This window comes from Monodon monoceros, unplaced genomic scaffold, assembly GCF_005190385.1.
Source record: "Monodon monoceros isolate NGI ecotype Baffin Bay Population unplaced genomic scaffold, NGI_Narwhal_1 Super_Scaffold_4, whole genome shotgun sequence".
Taxonomy (NCBI): Eukaryota; Metazoa; Chordata; class Mammalia; order Artiodactyla; family Monodontidae; genus Monodon; species Monodon monoceros.
The window spans coordinates 44,043,008-44,061,939 of NW_021703781.1; the positions used below are offsets into that span (position 1 = coordinate 44,043,008).

At 41.8% G+C, this 18,932-nt stretch overlaps 1 protein-coding gene across 13 annotated transcripts in view; it reads right to left on the reverse strand.

The window, feature by feature from the left end:
- SGMS1 (sphingomyelin synthase 1) overlaps nt 1-18,932 on the reverse strand; it is a 290,473-nt gene that overhangs the window by 78,393 nt on the left and 193,148 nt on the right. For 2 of the 13 annotated variants that reach the window (XM_029245166.1, XM_029245165.1), the window contains exon 1: nt 15,826-17,932. The exons of the other annotated variants lie outside the window; for them this stretch is intronic. The gene's annotated coding sequence lies outside the window, so the exon portion shown is untranslated. Of the gene's footprint in view, nt 1-15,825; nt 17,933-18,932 lie in introns of those variants that run through there. 13 annotated transcript variants of the gene reach the window in all.

Here is an 18,932-nt window from a genome sequence, read left to right on the forward strand (position 1 = left end):
TATTTAGTCAACTTGATTTATAAGCTAAAGCTAAGGATGCCAGGTGGACTGAAGTGGTACAAAACTATTGTGCCTAAGAAATCATTTGCGAGCTTTCCTTTGACACAGCTAGGCATTTTTAAACATCTCCATTTATCTTTCATTTTGACATCCTGTTTAGAAAGTTGCCATTACCAAACTACCAAAAATTTATCTGGTTGAAACTAATTAATGGCATCATCAATTATTTCAGCAGTCTGCATTGAAACAAAGGCTTAATAAGCACCATGATCATTCAAAATAACAATGGCTGGTTCTCTAATGTTCTGATGTCCCATTATTTTTGCATTGAATGTTACTGAATAGTTGCAGAAGTCAAAGCTTAGCATTAGCTTTCTCAAAAATAAATCCATCTTCCTATTATAAGGGCCTTATTTCAGTAAATTCAACTTAATGGAATCAACTGCCTTCATAGAACTATGAAGAGTACACAAAGCCATTAGACAGCTCATCTCAGGTCAAATGGCATGACAAAGAGGCCAGGATCCTATTGGAAATTAAGATTTATTGCTATTTTCAGAGAACAGAACTGTAGGTCAAACCAGGAAAATGCTGTACCATAATATTGCTCTCTATTGGATACAATTAAAAGGCTTTCCGCATGTATGAATAAGTACATAAATATAGATTATACGAAATTTCAGGAAATCATTAAAATCTTCTCTGGGAAAGAACTAGTCAAATATTTTCCTTGGATTTAGGCTGAGTCATAGTTTACAGTATACGTAACGTGCTTTCATACAGTCAATTTTTGTTAACCAGAATCTTAAATTTTAAATGTTCCAATGAGAAGTCTGTTCTTTGAAGAAATTTGGAGGGATATCCATTCTTGATCTATTATTTTAAAATTGGATTTAAAAAAAATATTGTTTTAGCAACACTCCACTCACAAGAGAATGGATATAATTATCTCTGATTGGCTGGTCTAGACAGATAACCACGTGAACACAAAGAAAGAGGAAGGAGGTTGGTATCAGTGGTCTTGGTGTAAATAAGACGGTATGGGGTCTCCAGGGCTATGAGACACACTAGGATTCATGGAAATAACTTTTGTCCCAAACTACAACTACCAGGCCTCAAAAACAGCAGAGAGTGTGGCCAACTTTTCTTAACCCCCAACCTTCTCTCATTTCTTCTTAAAAAGAACATGTTTTGTATTCCTTACACCAGAGTAACAATATTTTCAATGAACAATGAAAGACAGGATATATAACACGGGAAAAAATATTTGCAATACATATATGAAAGGACTAATTTCCCTAATTTAAAATGAGCTCATATAAGTCAATATGATAAAGACAAAGAACCCTGTAGGGAAGAAAAGGAGCAAAAACAAAGAGGAAGGAGAAGAGGAAGAAGACAGTACACAGTAAAGCATAAGAGCAGACAATTTACAAAAAGAAATATGAATGCCCAAGGAACCTATAGAAAGATACAAAACCTGTTATTAAAGATAAGCAGGTGAAAACATAGAGGTAGGATTTTTAACTTATCAGATTGGCAAAAATGTTAAAGCCTTGTGACTTACTGTGGTGATGGGGGTGTGGGAAAGACACAACCTTGGGAAGAGAAAACCAATCTGTGTAGCCCTTCTAGGGTACAATCGGCAATTCTTACCAAAGTTAAAGATGCACGCATCCTCTGACTTAGCCATCTCACTGCTAGGAATGTAACCTACTGATATATCATCAGGAGGTTTATTTACAAAAAGGCGAACTATAATAACTACAGTAGGTAACTACAACTCCTCCCCACAAACACTTGGCAATTACTAAACTACCCAGAAGACAAAGGTAAAATCAATTACTACACGTCCGTAATGTGGATGAAATAATGAAATCTTGTACATATCATATTAAAGTAAATAAGGAAGATCTGTGTGTTGACGGGAAAGAGCTCTAAAAAAGTAATAGGAAAAGTAAAAAAAAAAAAGGCTATAGAAAATATATACAACTGAATCCCTTTATTATAAAATTGTAAAAAGCAGAGAGCCAGAAAGATGCAGATATATGCCCAAAACACTTTTTTTCCTGGAAGAAATCACAAAAAAATGTAACAATAGTCACATTTGAGGAGAGGCTTTTACTTCTCTTTTTGTACCTTTTGATACCATTTGTATGTTAGCCATGTACACGCACTGTTTTTTATTTATTTTCAACGTCATCATGGGTTACCTGAATGTAAGGTTATGGACAATTCTCTCTCTCTTTACATTTGAAATCTAATTTTAAAAAGTGTTAAAGCTATAAGCCTTTAAAACACCTGAAACTCCCAAAATATATTTAATGAGCTAAAAGGTTTTTCAGGAGAGTTCTGAGGGAGAAAAACTCAAAATAAGAAATGAAGTAGAGAAAAAGAAGGCAGCACAGACAGATCAAGTTATCAGCTTGGGTTCAAGGTCAAGGCTGAGTACTTGTCCCTTTCTAATGTTTTAAACAAAATGATGAATTACGCATTGCATGGTGTTAGGGAGCAAGAAACTGCTCTGAAATCCAGCAGTTCAGAGCCATGGAATGCAGAAAACAACCCGGAGGGAAAAATCTTTAAAAAGCTCTTCTGGAAGGTCTATTCTTCTAAATTCACAAGAAAGCAGTAAAGAAATGCACTAGCAAACAACCACTACACACAAATAAAACCATAACCCTATATATTGTGAAATCCTTTGGCAAATATTTATAAAGCGTCAGAGATAAATCTCAAATTGAATTACTTCATGTGCAATTACAATTCTAGGTTGTACCAAATATTTTCACAAGCATTCAACAAAAAGCCTGGGATGTCATCTGGTTGGATGGCATTTCATAAATGTAGCATGCACCAATTCCTGATTATCCAGGAATTTATCTAAGGTTTAAGAGGCAAACAATAAAAAAGAAAATGAAAGAAAGTTAATCTTCAACAGTCCCTTAGTGATAAGTCACCATATGGATAACACAGGTAATCAAACCATACAGTGTCCAAAGTCTGAGGAAAATGATTAAGTACCATCTAGGGAAAAAATAAAAACCACTCCAAAATATACACATCATGTGCTACTGCTTGGTTGAATGAAAGAAAAATAAAGGTTCTGAGAAAAGGGTGAGCTTTTTTCTCCCTGTGCCAGTTATGAATTTACTGTCTGCCATAAGTTCACCCTTTACTGCCTGATCTGCATAAATGGATCTGGGCCCCTGAGATATTTTTTCACTTGCTCGCTTGCATGATGTTGTTAACCAGTGTCAGCAAGAGATGCTGGAAAGACACTGCTGGAGGAAGGCCCCGTGCCTCCTGGTTCCGGCGCACTCCTTGGCAGCCTCCTGCCGTATGAGCAGCTTCGCTGGCACCCGTCTACTGCTTTTGTAGTGGAGTATCCCCGTCCATATCTCCCTGTGCACAGCGTTCCCAGGCACCCCAAAGGATGGATTGTGCCTTTTCAGCAAGTTCCACCAGCCTGGCACCACAGCAATTTCTCTGCCATACAGTGGACTGCAGCCAGGAGCGTTCTCTCCAGCAAGGTCTGGATCGGGTATGAGGTGTGGCCTTTGCCTCAGGGGCCCAAGGGCCGGTGGTTGCTCCCTATTATCTATTATTTCTGTATTCTAGAGCTCTGTTTACTTCTTATTAGCCAGGCATCATTGCTCCAACCCCTTGTCATAGCTAATAACTCTCAATATTTAACTGCTGCCCTGTTCAAACTACTGTATGGTATCTGCCCCCCCGACTGCACTGACTGACACACTCTCTTTGTCTACCAGCGTTCCTGCTGCAGGCCCCATGGCAAACTACACAAATGAAAGAAAGAGCAAGAATTTGCATTTTTCCATTTCTGTCCCTGGCTGCATGGCCTTAAACTACCTACATTCTCTCATCCTCAGTTTGCTCACCTCTCAAAAAAAAAAAAAAAAAAAAATATATATATATATATATATGTATATATAATGTATCCTTGTGTTATTTATAATATTAATGCTGTGAGGAGTAAGTTAAGCTAGCATAGGCAAACCACGAATCCAGTACCCAGCCCAGACAATTTGACATGTCTTTAGTTATCCACACCTAGCACCCTGACACATGGAGAGCTTGAGCCCAAATCTGCCGAATACTCCATGCTCCAAAGATCAGGAGAGGTTATTCGTTCAGAAAACAAACATAGCAAAAAAAGACAGAAAAAACCCCATACTCATACTCCTCACTTTTCAAGTTATTTTCACAATAAAATTCTAAATAACCGTCATAGAAGGGCAGAAAGTAAGAAGCACTGATTTTTCATTGTATTAAAACTTCTCCCACTTAGATGAAAATCACTTCAGGGAGAAAATCTGGTTATCCCTTGAGGATTTCCTGGTTAGATTAGACCTGGGCAATTTTAAGGTTAAATTCCACGTCATGAAAAAAAAAGACTTTTTTTGGAGTATGGTGGGAGGAAGGAAAAGAACAGTAGGGAGAGGCACTCTCTTGTAGGTTAAGGGTTGTCATCATTCCGCACCCCTCCCTCACCTTCTCACATAAACATGGTCACCAAGTCCCACCAATTCTATTCCACAGACTTCTCCTAAATGGAATATGTCCTCTCTTGCTTGGAACCACTGTCGCTGCCTACACCCTGGCCTTCAGAAGGGATCACGTGGGTTATTACAATCCAGTGGGTTATTACAATCCAGGGAGATATAAGATCCTCCCTGCCATCAAAGTTTAGTAGCTTAAAGATAGGATAACATTATTTAAACCTCCCCCCCCCCGCCCTTGTGACACCATCATGCTCCTACAGGAGACCACTCTTCCAGCCTCTGCATTCTGGTCTCCCTCAGTGACTCAAGGAACCCCAAAGTGTCAGGCTGTTTCAGGGCTCCAAGTCTTCACAGGGGCTGTGAACCTGGCCTAGAATGCCTCGTGTAGGCCCCACTCCCGTTCCCTGGCAAGTCCTGCTCACCCTAAGGCCCCTGGCAGAGGCCTCCTTGAAGACAGGATTAGTTCCACTGAAATGGACCTGCATTCCAGGTCTTGAGCTCCTCTAGGGCAGAGGCCAGCTCGTACTCGTCTTTGAACGTCTGGCTATTACATGGAAGCAGCAGCAAGTTTACTCATGACTGGGAATAATAATACCTACCTCATGCAGCAGCTGTGAAGGAAAGAGATAAGGCCTAACCATTGTGACCAGCTATAGGACATAATACAGATAATGAAATATACAGGTTTAGATCAGAGCTCTCTGCAATGATTTCATGCTATGAAAAATAGCTGAAGGCTTTACATTATGATTCCTAATCATACAGCCATTCACCTGGTGAACAAACATTTATCGAATGCTTACTTTATGCTAGGTGCAAATTAACTTTTATCATAAACCATCACATGAGTCAGGACAGTAGTGGACTCAGTGTAGAAAACAGGATAATTAAACTGAATTTAAAATCTCTATGAGATTACAGATATTATTACAATATTAAAGATTACAATATTATTTTAAAATATTGGGAGAAAAAAGTCAATGATCCAAAGCTGATGGCATACCAGGAACTGAATTATTTTCTATGTCTGTATAATCAGGGTATAGTATTTTTAGTTGCCAGGGGATGTTCTTTTCAGAGGCTCCGCTTTTCCCTAGTTTGAGCCAAAATGACAAACCACAGGGATTCTGAGAAGATAGCACTCAGGATAACTGGGCTAGTCCAGACGTTTAATTATTAGACCCTAATAACCTTCCCCCAGAAGATTCCTGCCCTGGTTCCCTATCTCCAGGCCCTCCCCTCTCCCACTCATTCTTCTTACTCATGATACTACATTCCTAGGTTCCTCATCTTCCCTGCCCACTTAGAGAGGGCACTGGCTTCTACCTTTTTAATTTGGTGGCTGCAAACATATTCTTTATTAAAAAAAAAAAAAAAAGTGAAAGCTTTCTGTGAAAAAATCTTCCAAACAACGCACTTCAGTAAATTTTGAACCAATCTGTTAAAAACCTAAAAATGTACTCACTATGTGCCAGGGACCTGGACTACCAAGATGCATGGAACACAGTCCCTGCCCCAAGGAGTTCACAGTCCATCTCAAGGGAGAAACATGTAATGCAAGCTACTAAGTGATGTATGGAAAAGAGCATGACTGCGCACGCCTGGAGGCCAGGACGCATGAGGTCACCTTATATTGGTTGGCCAAAAAGTTCGTTCAGGTTTTCCTGTTAAGATGTTACGGAAAAACCCGAATGAACTTTTTGGCGAACCCAATACATAAGAGGTGCCCAGCTCACCAGATACCAGCTGCGTTGGTCCTGGGCTGATAGATCCATCCCTTCTGGTCCCCGACTCTGCTCTGCGTTGTCACAGGGGATCAACATGCTGGATTCAACCAATGGGAGGCGCTGGCAGAAGACTGGAGAGCAGAAGCTGCCAGGGGTACTTCTCACCTTCCTGTCCCGGATCTCCTTTGTGGCTTTGGCTTTTATCTGCCCCTGAGCTCCAATAACAGCCTCCACAACTTGTCCCTCCAGCCTGAGACTAGTAATGACTTCCTGCTGGGGCTAATCTCTAGGCTTCTTCAGTGGGCTCCCTGCTGCACCATCACCTGTGGAAGGAACTTCGCCAAATACCCTCTATTGTAAATAAAAGTGGCTTCTGTTTTCCTACTTAGGCTCTGACTAGCCAGTTACACTATAATGTGCTGATAATTCACTTTGACTCTCAAAAGCAGTCATGTTCCGCTGGAATTCAAAGTTGAAACTTGAGGAAAGCTAAGATTTTCAATAATAATACTAATACCTTCATTTGGCCTAAAAGAGTCAACTTTGTTAAACCCTAGAAATGTTTGGGTTTATACAGGAATTCCTTGAAAATGGATCCAGTGCCTTAATACATATTTTCCTTAAGGCTGAATCACCTTCCTGGGATGAGATGATGTAAATGTTCTGTATCTGTTCTGCCCACCATGGTAGCCAGCAAGCACGCGTAGCTCTTGAGCACCGGGATGTGGTTAGCATGACTAAGAAACAGGATGTTGGATTTAATTTTATCTAATGTGCTTAAATATCTGCAAGTGGCCAGTGGCTGCAGGACTGGACAGCAGAGTCTAGCGTATGGTCATCTCCACTGTGGGGAAGAACTCCTGCTGCGGGTGTTTCTGTGGGCGTTGGCAGGGAACAGGTGGATACAGAGAGGAGCACTGGAGAACTATCAGCCCTTTTGTTCATTCTATTTATGATTTAAAAATATAACAACGCCTGGCCTACCAGATCTCCAACCACAGGAACACACAATTTACTCAGATAACTTAGTTAACAAACTTTCAGAGAATAAACCTCCTTTGAACACAATGGTAGCTTGAGAATGAAGGTCTGGAGAAAATGTTGGTTGGTGAGAAGTATAGGGCTCAGTCCATTAAGAGGAGGAGCTCTCTGGAATTGTAAATAACATTAGAATCTTGCTTTGTGTTCCCTATTCTTCAACCCAATGGGAATAACCTCCTGCATTGTCCCAGTCCAATCCTTACTTTCTTTCCAAGAGGATTCTCCTAGAGTCTTCCTAGGGCCATGTGGTTTTCACACGACATATCTCCATCTATCCCGGAGCTGCTCCAATTGTAAGAGGCATTCCCTTTGATCTAGACCGGTGATGGCTAGTTTCTGGGTTACAAACATTCACTTTCACATCTCTGACCTTTATGTGGACATCATCAAAGTAAATGACATCAGGTTCCTGCTTCTCCTGAGAATTCTGCTCCCAGAAGTAAATGCTAAAGGTTTAAGAAGGTGACTCTCCCAGACCCCTAGACTGATATTATCAAACGATTGCTGAATAGCACAAAATCACTTACTATCAACAGTACTTAACTGCAGGGAATCGTTTCAGTGTATCCGTGGGAATATAAAAATATTAAAAGGACAGTTTTACATGAATAGACTTTAAAAGTACCACAGCTCCCAGAACCCTAATGCCCCAAAGACTTGGCCACATTATCCTGAGAACCAAATAAAAGTATACTTCATAAATGTACAAGAATCTTAGCAATACAAAACCGTACTGAAAAATTCTACTGTGAAATGTGGGCTATGAACTGCTGTGATTGGGGACTTCTGTAATTGTTTAGTAATTTGTGCAATTTAAATGAGAATTACAGGATACACTAACTAGCAAAGTAGGAAGTAGTTTACATGGTAACTGTAACGATAACAATGTATTCTAGTTTGCTTTACTCTTGTTTACATGAGTCACTCACAATAGACCATCACACTTCCAGCATGAATAAGCATTCCGTTACACTCATTTTTCTTCTCAACATTTTCGAAAAAGCAAAAAATATACTATCATTAGGATGGGAATCACACTCTTATGTTGCCAGTCACAACGTAAGAAAAGGACACTCACGGTGAAGACAAGCAACAGTGGGGAAGCCAGCTAGTCCATGCAGAGTATTGCATCTTGGTGGGCTTACCACAGTCCAAGGCTGGCCCTTGAACCTTGCAATTCATAAATATGGTGATCAAGAGAGGTTTCAGGCTAACCAAACTCAGGGTGACAGTAAAGTAAAAATGTCAATTTAATACCATCATGTAGACTGGATGGTGGATGCTGATATCTGCTGATCCTGTGTCTCCTGAAAAGTATAATTCATGAGGAACCCAAATTATAATCAGAAGGATGCATCATCACGGGCATGGAAGGGTAACGTGTTTTGTGGCTTCCTGTGTGGCCCGACACTGCACTGTGAGGTTAAGGTAGGCTCGGGGGGGGGACTTCCCTGGTGGCGCAGTGGTTAAGAATCCGCCTGCCAATGCAGGGGACGTGGGTTCGAGCCCTGATGCGGGAAGGTCCCACATGCCGCGGAGCAACTAAGCCCGTGCGCCACAACTACTGAGTCTACGCCCCTAGAGCCCGTGCTCCGCAACAAGAGAAGCCACCGCAATGAGAAGCCTGCGCAACCCAATGAAGAGTAGCCCCCGCTCGCGGCAACTAGAGAAAGCCCGTGTGCAGCAACGAAGGCCCAGCACAGCCAAAAATATTAAAAAAAAAAAAAAAAAGGTAGGCTCAGGGGTGTTCAGTGGGGAGGGCAAGACCACAGCCTAAGTCAGGTTGGGAACCTAACCATTTGATTTCAAAAGCCCACAGACGGCCCCACCACTGGGATAAGGTCCATACAGAGACCTGCTGATACTATACGAGGGGCAGGGGACCTTCTCCCGTAGAGAGGCCAGCATGGCCTCTCCAAGTTCCAGTCTGCTAAATTCCCCTTCAAACAGATCCCTTCTCAGACTAGCATGCCAGTACCTTTAACTAAGTTATAATTCTGCCCTAGAAGCCATTTAATCTCTTTACTTACTTTCTCTATCTTTGCTGTGATTCATTCATTACAGAGGTGTTTTATAGTTTCTTTGGGGGTCTTATCTTTTTATCCAAGTCAGAAAGTGGAAGGGATCTCCCTGTTGGCCCTCATGAGGGTACACACACCACATTTAGGGTAGGAGCCAACAACTCCACAGGGAGATGAAGTCCTTACGAATTTCAGGGAAGGGGGACAGACAGCTTTAAAAAAGAAGCACAGAAAACTCCAACCACAACTGATATTGAAAGAAGCATATTTTTAGAAAACCATTAAACGCCAAAAATACAAGCTAACAGACCTTAGACATGGAGAATGAGCTATCCTATTACACTCTACTTTGACATTTTAAATCTCTTTGTTCCTTTTATGTCTAAAATGTGTTGGGGCCTTCTGGTGAGACTCTAGTTTCAAAACCCAAAGAAATCTATCTTTAGATCTGTTGACTCAGCACACGGCTAGAACTTGGATTTTGGTATCAAATACCGAAGAGTTTCACCAAGCCGGTGCCCAGGGGCCTTTGTAAATCCACAGTCAGCCTTCCAACACCTTTTTTCGGCAGCTCATGGAATTTTCTAGTCTCATCCACCTCTGAGAAATCAAAATGATACATATAAGGATGTACCTAAAGTGGAGCAGTCATCTGTCAGGTCTCAAGAATTGTGGTCAATGGCACCATCTAAAATAGTGATGTATCTATTAATCCCATTTAGTTTATCATGAACCTGACTTTCAGCTTTGCTTTAATATCAAACTCTTGCCTTCTGACCCCACAGAGGTATGCAATTCTGTGTAACCAATTCGGGATTCTCCGTTAGAAGCACTGAGTTTTTGCCAAGAATGCTTACCCAGAAAATCAGGGGCAGCTTGAGACCATGAGGGTCTCGAATGCCACCTTCTATTTCTGCACAATCAGGAGAGTTAAGCAAGCTTGAACGTTAGCTTAATGAAAGCCTCCGAGCACTAACAGGGCTTAGTCTGTGTTATAAATTCTCCAAAGGGTGTTTTGATCCCCTTTGATCCATTCTACATGCAGCTGCTGCACTTCACCTTGGGGCTGCCCTCGCTCTCCTGGTATGAGCCAGCCATGAACTCTCCCCACTGCTCCAGGAGGAAAAGTTTCCAGATGCCCACAGAGAGGCAAGCTGCTGGGGGACTAACACTTCTTCCATCTGAGGGCTGAAGTCACATATTTACGTGAGGTTTAAACAATTCAGTTCCAATGTGGTTAAGGACCATGAGAAAGAAAATTAGAAGTAGCCTCTCTTTAAAAAATCACTAACTTCCACTCTCCAACCTGAGTAAGAGCCTCTTTCTAACTCAGGGAACTTTTCATTGCTGGGTCTCTGACTGCTACCTCCTTGGGAGATGAACATTGCTACAAAACATTCTGCCTTTACAAAGTAGACAGCAGGTGGGTTGTACACACTTGGGGATCTTTCCACCCAAGCCTTATCTCACACACACACACACACACACACACACACACACGTAATCACACTTGTAAGTCAAATACATTAACTTTCAACTGATTTTATGAATATGCTACATACTGACATAGGTTGCCATAGCAGCAGGAAAACAGTGGGCCTTGTGGATGGACTCCAGACTTCTAGGTCCACAGCTGGTGCACAAGTGGAGGTGACAGGAAGAGTGATCACATGAGAGCTTTGCCTTATCTTTTGGGAGGAGGCTGAGAAGGTACAGAAATCACTAAGACTGCAAAGCTGACACACTTGCACATTCAGTGGCTGGGTATGCTGCTTACATCTTAAGGCACTGGAAAATATATTAAGAAACCGTAATATCAAGAGTGAGAGGAAAAAACAGAGCGAATTACACTGCTTAAGAACAAACATTACAAGTTTTTGTAGTGGAGCAATTCACAAACCTAGAAACTATATCCTGGCTAGTTCCAGACTAATATGACGTAGCTAACTCTTGTTTTCCATGCAACTCATCCTCTTCCTCAGATAAGTGCTTCTCACCTTGGTGCATATTATGGTCCTTACCTACAAGGCCAAATCAACACTTGCAAAGACATTCACCTCTCCTAATTTCTGAAGACAAGAAGACTTTTTGTTTTCTGTCTTTTAATATTAAGATCCAATTTCTTTATTCATCCTCTTGCCAAATCTTACATTTTAATAAGCACCACTCAATCCCATTGCCAAAAAAGTTAATTGTAACATGGCTTACTACACACAAGGCATGAATGTAAATCTGGTAGCACAGTCCACACTCTATGAAACATGAATTGGGTTTTCACACATAAAGAAACTGGCCCCAAATCACACAGCAGGTTGAATTGGTAGGGCTGAGATTCAAGCATAGGCTTATTGGACTCTCAAACCACTGTAATATATTCCTCCCTGGAACGGAGCAAATAATATTTTACTGTGCCGCTGCTGATAAAAGGTGTATGCTGTACACATGTGCAGATTTCAGAATACATTACCTCTCAAAGGCCCTTTCACAAATATACTCTTAAAGCTACTCCGTGATGTCCCTAAAGCAAAGATCAGTATTCAAACTTCACAAAGAGAAACACACATATTGAAGACTTAAGCCAGGGTTTCTCAGCCTCAGCACTATCGACATTTGAACAGGATGATTTTTAGTTTGGGGGCTGTCCTGTGCGTTGCAGGATGTTAGCAGCAGCCCTGGCCTCTACCTGTCAAATGCCAGCAGCACATCTTCCCACCCCAGCTGCATCCATCAAAACTACGTCCAAATGTCCCTTGAGGGGTAAATCACACCCCAAGGAAAGCGACTGAGTTAACTGCCTGGTTAAAGGCTGTACTGATAACCAGGAAAGAATTCTACTAAATCCTAGTTTAATGGAGATTTCTCTTATACCAAGCTACAGCTCCTTAAGAGAAAGCACTTGTTAGACTGGATGAAATATCTCAGAATTCAGAATGTGACCACCTCTGCTTCACTTCACAGTATATGATTACTCTTTCTCAGCTTTTACACTAAGGTATACGTCTCCAGCGCCTTCAACCACTGTTCATATAGTTTCTAGACCCTCTCCAAAACCTGATTACTCCATTCTGGACACACACTTAAACATAAACCCAGAAATAGGCACAACATTGCCACAGGAAGAAAACGCAGTAGCAACAACAAAAGACTAAAACGTGGCACATACAATTTACAGTCAGGCTCTGTTTTTAAGCACTTCTCCTGAATAATCTAATTTGATCCCTAACATTTTCAACGGCCGTATGAGGGAAGTATTATTATCTGCATCTTATGAATGAAGAGACTGAGGCACAGAGCGCTCAAATAACCTGCCCAAGGGCAGGCTCCAAAGTCCTTGTTCTTAACCACTATCTACAGTGCTTCAAAGAACTGTGGGATTATCACCTCCTTGGTTCTAAATTCTCTGTCTCTACTAGTGTGTGTTTTGTTGTCCAGCTGTATCAAACACCCTCATTAAGGCACACTGCGGGCGCCTTATTCAAGTCTGACGTCACCCTACTGATCAGCCCTCTTCAGGTATAAGACACAAACCCACTTACCTATACTATTGTCCACCCACTTTGTCCACCTTGAGTAAAGCACACACAGCCCTTTGTTAAATGTTCTTCCAGAGCAGACATGTCGTATCTATGGCATGTCCTGATATACTAGTTCAGCAACTATCGAAAAAGAAAGGTCAACTGGAGATGAGTGATGCTAGATACTGATCACCACCACGATTTTTTAAGTGATCCCAATCCATCTTTTCAAAAATGTGATCTATTAGTCTGCTAAACAGCAACATACACTCTGCAGCTAAAGTTTCCAGAATTTACCATCTCCCTGGTTTTCAAAACCTAAGTTGTCTGGCATACTTCCTTCTCTCCATGATTTTCTCAAGATCACCCCCAAATGGTTTTATCATCACACTGGCATGTCCTTTCAACATCCTCAAGAATTCCAGTCACTTCAAGCAGCTAGGGTTTAGAGAGGTTTAAGGAGGAGGCCAAGGCATCCTTGCTTTGCTTGGGAAGCTGGGTGGGTGTTCAGTGTCATAGAGATGGCAAAAATGATGAGGGAGGGTGTGAGCCACACTCGGTCCTGGAATAGATATTGTAGTTCGTGGTCTTCTAAGAAGGTGCCATTGTTCTCTTGTATATTATATGACATCCCAACAGATGATCCAACAGATGGACTCTCAGAATTGGCTGCCCCTGGTGAGACACGCTGAGCCTTTCCCGTCTAACAAGAAAAGCTTAGCGTTCAGTGTGCCTTTCATGACCTTACCATTCCTAACAAACAGGTTCAACGTTAACCTAAGTGCTAGCAGAAATTTCAAATCATTTCACATAGCATATAAAATACTGCTGGAGTGCACTCTGACGTTCAACCACTGGATGTCCACGGACCCAGCTGCTTGGTGTTACAATCAGAGAACAGCCAAGCTGTCCTTGATGAGGAGAAGAATCTGCACATCCAGAACCAGAAGGGCTTCAGGGAAGAAGGCAGGAGAAAGTTCCTCCAAACCAGCAACTATTAGGCAGCCTCAGGTATCAACAGGCTCATGTTAGTTAATATTTGAAAACCACAAGCTTCCAAAGTAAATGCATTATTCCTTGAACTTTGATATTTTGGTACTGGGGCAATGCGGAGCTTTTAAAACTCCTTAAAAATCTTCTTTGAACCCAGAACCACCTCTGGATTATTTCACACAGAAAAATCAACACTATATTAGAAGCAATTGGGGCCACATGGGAAAAATTACAAACCTTAAATGTTACCTTGTATTATAAATTAAATTAACCAACTGTGAAATTTGGAGATTATGTAACCTTGCTGAGGCTGTTTCTTCATCACAAAACAGAGATGATAATACCTCTATCTCTCAGCATTATTGGGAAAAACAGAATGAGGTAGCAGGTGCAAAGCATCTCACTTAAATGTTCAGCTCTGTTACAACTATTAGGTAAAACTTGAATCAAAATTAAAATTTAATTATCCCTTTAGATTTTAGACATATTTTCCCATGCTCACCACCTGAGGGGGCTTTTCCAAGTACCCCAGTGGACTTAAGGCCATTTCTGTCAATATCACAGTCTGTTTCCCCAAAGAAATGGGATCCCAAGGTGTTACCTCTCACAGGAGGTGTTTGATCAGTTAAACACAAAGCAAGTTGAGTTTACCCACTAGCCCATGAGCACAAAAACAGTGGTACTAGGAGTTCAAAGTGTAACTAATTAAAAATTCTAAAAAACATTTTAATTATTCCATTTGGAAGTGATTTCTTTCTAGAGTAGTTTCCTTTATAGAGCTAAAGAAGTCAGTTGCAAAGCACTTTACTCTTTCTTTCTGTTACAGAGCTTGTCTACTGCATTAGAGTCTGTATCTTCAAAAATGAAGGAAGTGTAAAGATACTATTCATAGCTCTATAATTCATATTTGGAACTTCATAATTCAGTTTACATTCTCCTGTCATCCTTTATGCTACAGGGGAGGCTTCAGCCTGCCTTTTCAGCACAGTGTTTCTGATGGTGATACCTGTCTGTTGCACTATGTCCTTAGTAAAACAGCAATAATCACAAGATCATGCTTCTCCTGCCCTCTACCTCCCCATCCCTCTTGGAAGAAAATAATTTGCCTGCACCATACAAACTGCTATGTATTTGCTAACTAACTTCTTACATTAAAAAGCAGTTTTAATTAAGAGCAGATTTTTAAAAGAAGCTCACTATTTCTACATAAATTTAAAAGTGATAATGAGTTCAACAGGGTCAATAGACCCTAGGTCTCCTGGTTCCCATTACAACCTAAGTAACATCTACACATAGCAAACTCAAATAGGAGAGGGAGGGGGGAAAAAAAGCAAGTGCCATGCATTCTCTCGGTGTATTTTTTTCCACAAATTCCACAAGAGCAGTTACCTGGCCATAATAAATAGAAAGCATGGCTGTGGAGTAAACATGCCCATTCCAAATCACAGGGAGCACGGGCTTCCTTCTGGCATTGAGCGCAGATCTCACTCACCAGCTCACTCCGAACCAGCCAAAGAAGTTGGCTGAAGGACCTTTTTGTACAGGGACTGGAATCTGAGGAAGTGAGTAGTTCCCCAAAACTGAGTAACCAAGCTGTAAATATAACCCCACTACCTCAAAAACCTCCATTAGGAAAGCCGGAAAACCCCAAACCGAAACCACCCCCCTGGATCCTTGGCTGTCAAAAGCACCCCGCAACATTCAGAGCATTTGTTGATGCAGCCTATCCCGATCCACTGTTTTATCAACTACCCTGTGAGCGTTCCCAGGTGTCAATAGCTATTGCCTGTTTGATCATCAAGGCGGATTTAGTAAAAACTAAGAGTCCCTTTACTTCGCTGTATAAGGAATGGCAACGACTGCGGTACCGAGTGTCTTCTGCAAGGCAAGGGAGGCTGTTTCTCCCGGCTTTTAACCAGGTCCCACCATCTGTGACTGCTACAACGCGTCCCCCAGAGAGCACACTAATGAAACCTAGTATCCCAGAAGGAGCAGTACTTACGGTCTCTCCTCCCAGGAGGCCAAGTCTCGGGAAACTTCCTAGGGCGCCAAGTTTGCGCGCGGCGCCAGCGCGCTCAGGGTGCGCGCTGCCCGCCCGGACCCCGCCGGAGAGGCGAAGGCGGCCGGCGGCGCGCCGACCCGCGACCCCGGCTCTTCGGGTGCGCCCGCGCCTCGGCGGGCCCTGGCCGCCTTCTCCCGCGGCCTGAGGGGTCGGAGTGCAAGGACCGCGGCGCTGAGCAGCCGACGCCCCGGCGGGCGGGCGGCGGGAGGATCCTCTCCCTCGAGCAGCTGTAAGCGGGCACGCCGGGTCCAAACCCAGAGGCTCCAGCAGGGAGGCCGCGGGGGTGGCCGGGCAGCAGAGGTTTTTTTGGAATGCGGGGTGTGGCCCTCTAACACAGCAAAAAAGAAATGAGTCAGCCCGTGTGATCCTAACCAATGAGCTTGTTCACTGTCGGTTAAGGCGGAACTTTCCTTTCTTGATTTATATCAGGCTTAGGAGCCTTTTAGACTGTTTTTTTTTTAAACTTAAGCCTTTAACAACGTCAAGAAAATGGTAGATGGCCTTACAACTCTTACAAAACAAGGATTAATTTTGTTATGATAGATACTTGATCAGTGGATGTATGTTAATTTCTGTTACTTAGTAAAAGTTCTTAAGCTAGGCAGCGATCCTGGAGGTAATGAGCGTGGAATCTGGCGACAAAGCAGATTGGGATCTAACCTCCAAGATGGATCTAACCTCTGACACTGTACGATCTTGCGCGGGTTAATTATCTGCAGTGAAAGGGACAAAATGCTCACCCGACAGTCTGCTGGACAGATTATATGTAATAGTACATGCAAAGCATTTGGACAGTGCATGACATAGAGTGGGCACTCGAACAATGCTGTCTTGTCCCTCTGATTACTGAATCAAAATCTCCAAACCTGTGGACAAACTGGCCCATAATTTTTGTTTAAATTCTTTTCAATGTTAAAATATCCAAAGAATTTTCGAGCTGAAATAGTTCTTTGGTATTTGCATGGTCTGAGTCCCTTATTTAAGTGATAGAAAACTGAAGAAGCTTTTGGTTTAGGATTCTTGGATTTGGTGTTCCTGTTATACAAGAGAAATTTTATTAGTAGCAGGGGAAAAAAAGGCTTAAAATTGGAATGATTCCATTTATGCCACAATTAAACCAACTTTTAAAAAGCAAGAGTGATTTTGGAAATATTCATTCTATCTCGGTCACTGTACCCTAAACATCATTTTGGAATAGAAGTAATGAAAAGAAACTTAAAGTAGCTTGGAATTGGCAAATTACAGGAGACCACAGAACTGCTAGGTCCTGAGCACCAGTTAAGAGTTGGTTACTAGTGAGGGAAGAGAGTTTTTGCAGAGGAATAATTTTTTTTTTTAAGTTACCAATTAAACTATCTTGGCTTTGGAGACAATCTCCTGAGTTTAACTTCCTCATATTTGTTTAAAACCAGTCATTCCATAGGCCAAGATTTCTTTAAAATACTCTTTAAACCAAAGATAAAATCTTAAGTGAGATCAAGGGCCCTTTCTAAAATGCTATTCTTTTCTTCGAACCATCATGGAAGAATAGAAAGAACTCTGCACCTGGAGTCAAGAGCTCCTGTCCTAATCTCTGCCAATAAGTGATCAGGTATATGGCCCTACGTAAACTGCTTCATCTCTCTCTGCAGATTTCTAAGCGTTCTTCCAGTATTAAGACCAAGTTATGGTCCAAAAGAGCAGGCACAAGATAAGCCTATAACCTAACATTTAACTTTAGCAACAGGCATAAACTGGGCCTATATCCTAGATGATGAAACCGATAAATCACTCTTGACTCTCATATTCCTCATAAAGGTAATCTTATTGTCCTAGACACTGTAAATTAAATTCTGGAGTCATCTGAGCTCCCTCCCTCTCTATTGACAATTCACTATCCCCAGGCATGATGACACCTTCCTAATGTCTTTCACACCTTTTCCATCCTGGTTCAGTCACCCATGCCCTCATGCCAGGGTCACTGAGTCCCATCCTCTGTGCTCCCAACACATCATCATCACCATCACGTGATAAATGTCAGAGTCCAGCGTGCCATCACGTCATAAACCGGGGGTCCTCTTTCGATCAGTTAAACTAGTATAGTTTTATAGTAGAGATCAAGAGGAAAACATTTGCTTTACAGGCAACTTTCTTCAAACATTCATGTAAATACATACCTATTTTAAGGCACACTGATTTTCTGTTTATGAAACTATTACCATCAATTATACTGGCCAAACTGATAATATGTTGGCTGTTACATCAAGAACTGTAGCTCTTTTATACGAGAAGACTATATATATATATATATATATATATACATACTATGTGTGTATGAGCAACTCAATAAGCTTCGTGACCCTGCAGTTTTAAATACGCAATTGTACGCATGTGTGCAGCCATACATAGATATGCTGAGATACGTGAAAGTGAAAAAGGGAAAGGTAGCCCATACAGGAAAGAGAGAGATAACCTAGTTTGTTTCTATTGTCTAGGATGCAGTCAAGGTGAAAATGTATAAAGTGGGTGCTCCGTTCAAGAAGAAGGAAGGCTTCATAAATAAGTGCACCTGAGATCATAACTCAAAGCACCCGAGAGATGTTTACAATGATCCTTATGCTTCGGAAATAAGGACATAATTACCAATGTTATTAGAACATCCTCACAATAGAAAAAGGCTCACTATTTCTAGGATATCTTAGTCGCCTAAAGTTAAAATGAGAAGTACAAAGCCTGTCAATCTATGGTTAAAAAAAAAAGGAACGATTAGCTCCGGCCCCGGTGCCATAATGTTTGTCATTCAAAAGCTGGCTTTCACCTCTCCAACCCCATCTTCCACTTAAAAAACCCTCGGCCAAATAACCCCACCGGTCTACTTGTTGTTCCCCTAATGCAATGGGCACATTATCACCTCCACACCTGGGCCCATGCCATGGCCTCTGTCGGATGGCCTTTCTCACTCTTCTTACTAGGTATTACCTTCCAGACCCACTCAAACCCCTTCCTTTTCCTGGAACCCTCCTCACTGGCCCAAGCCCCAGGGAACTCTCCTCTCCTCCCAATGCCTA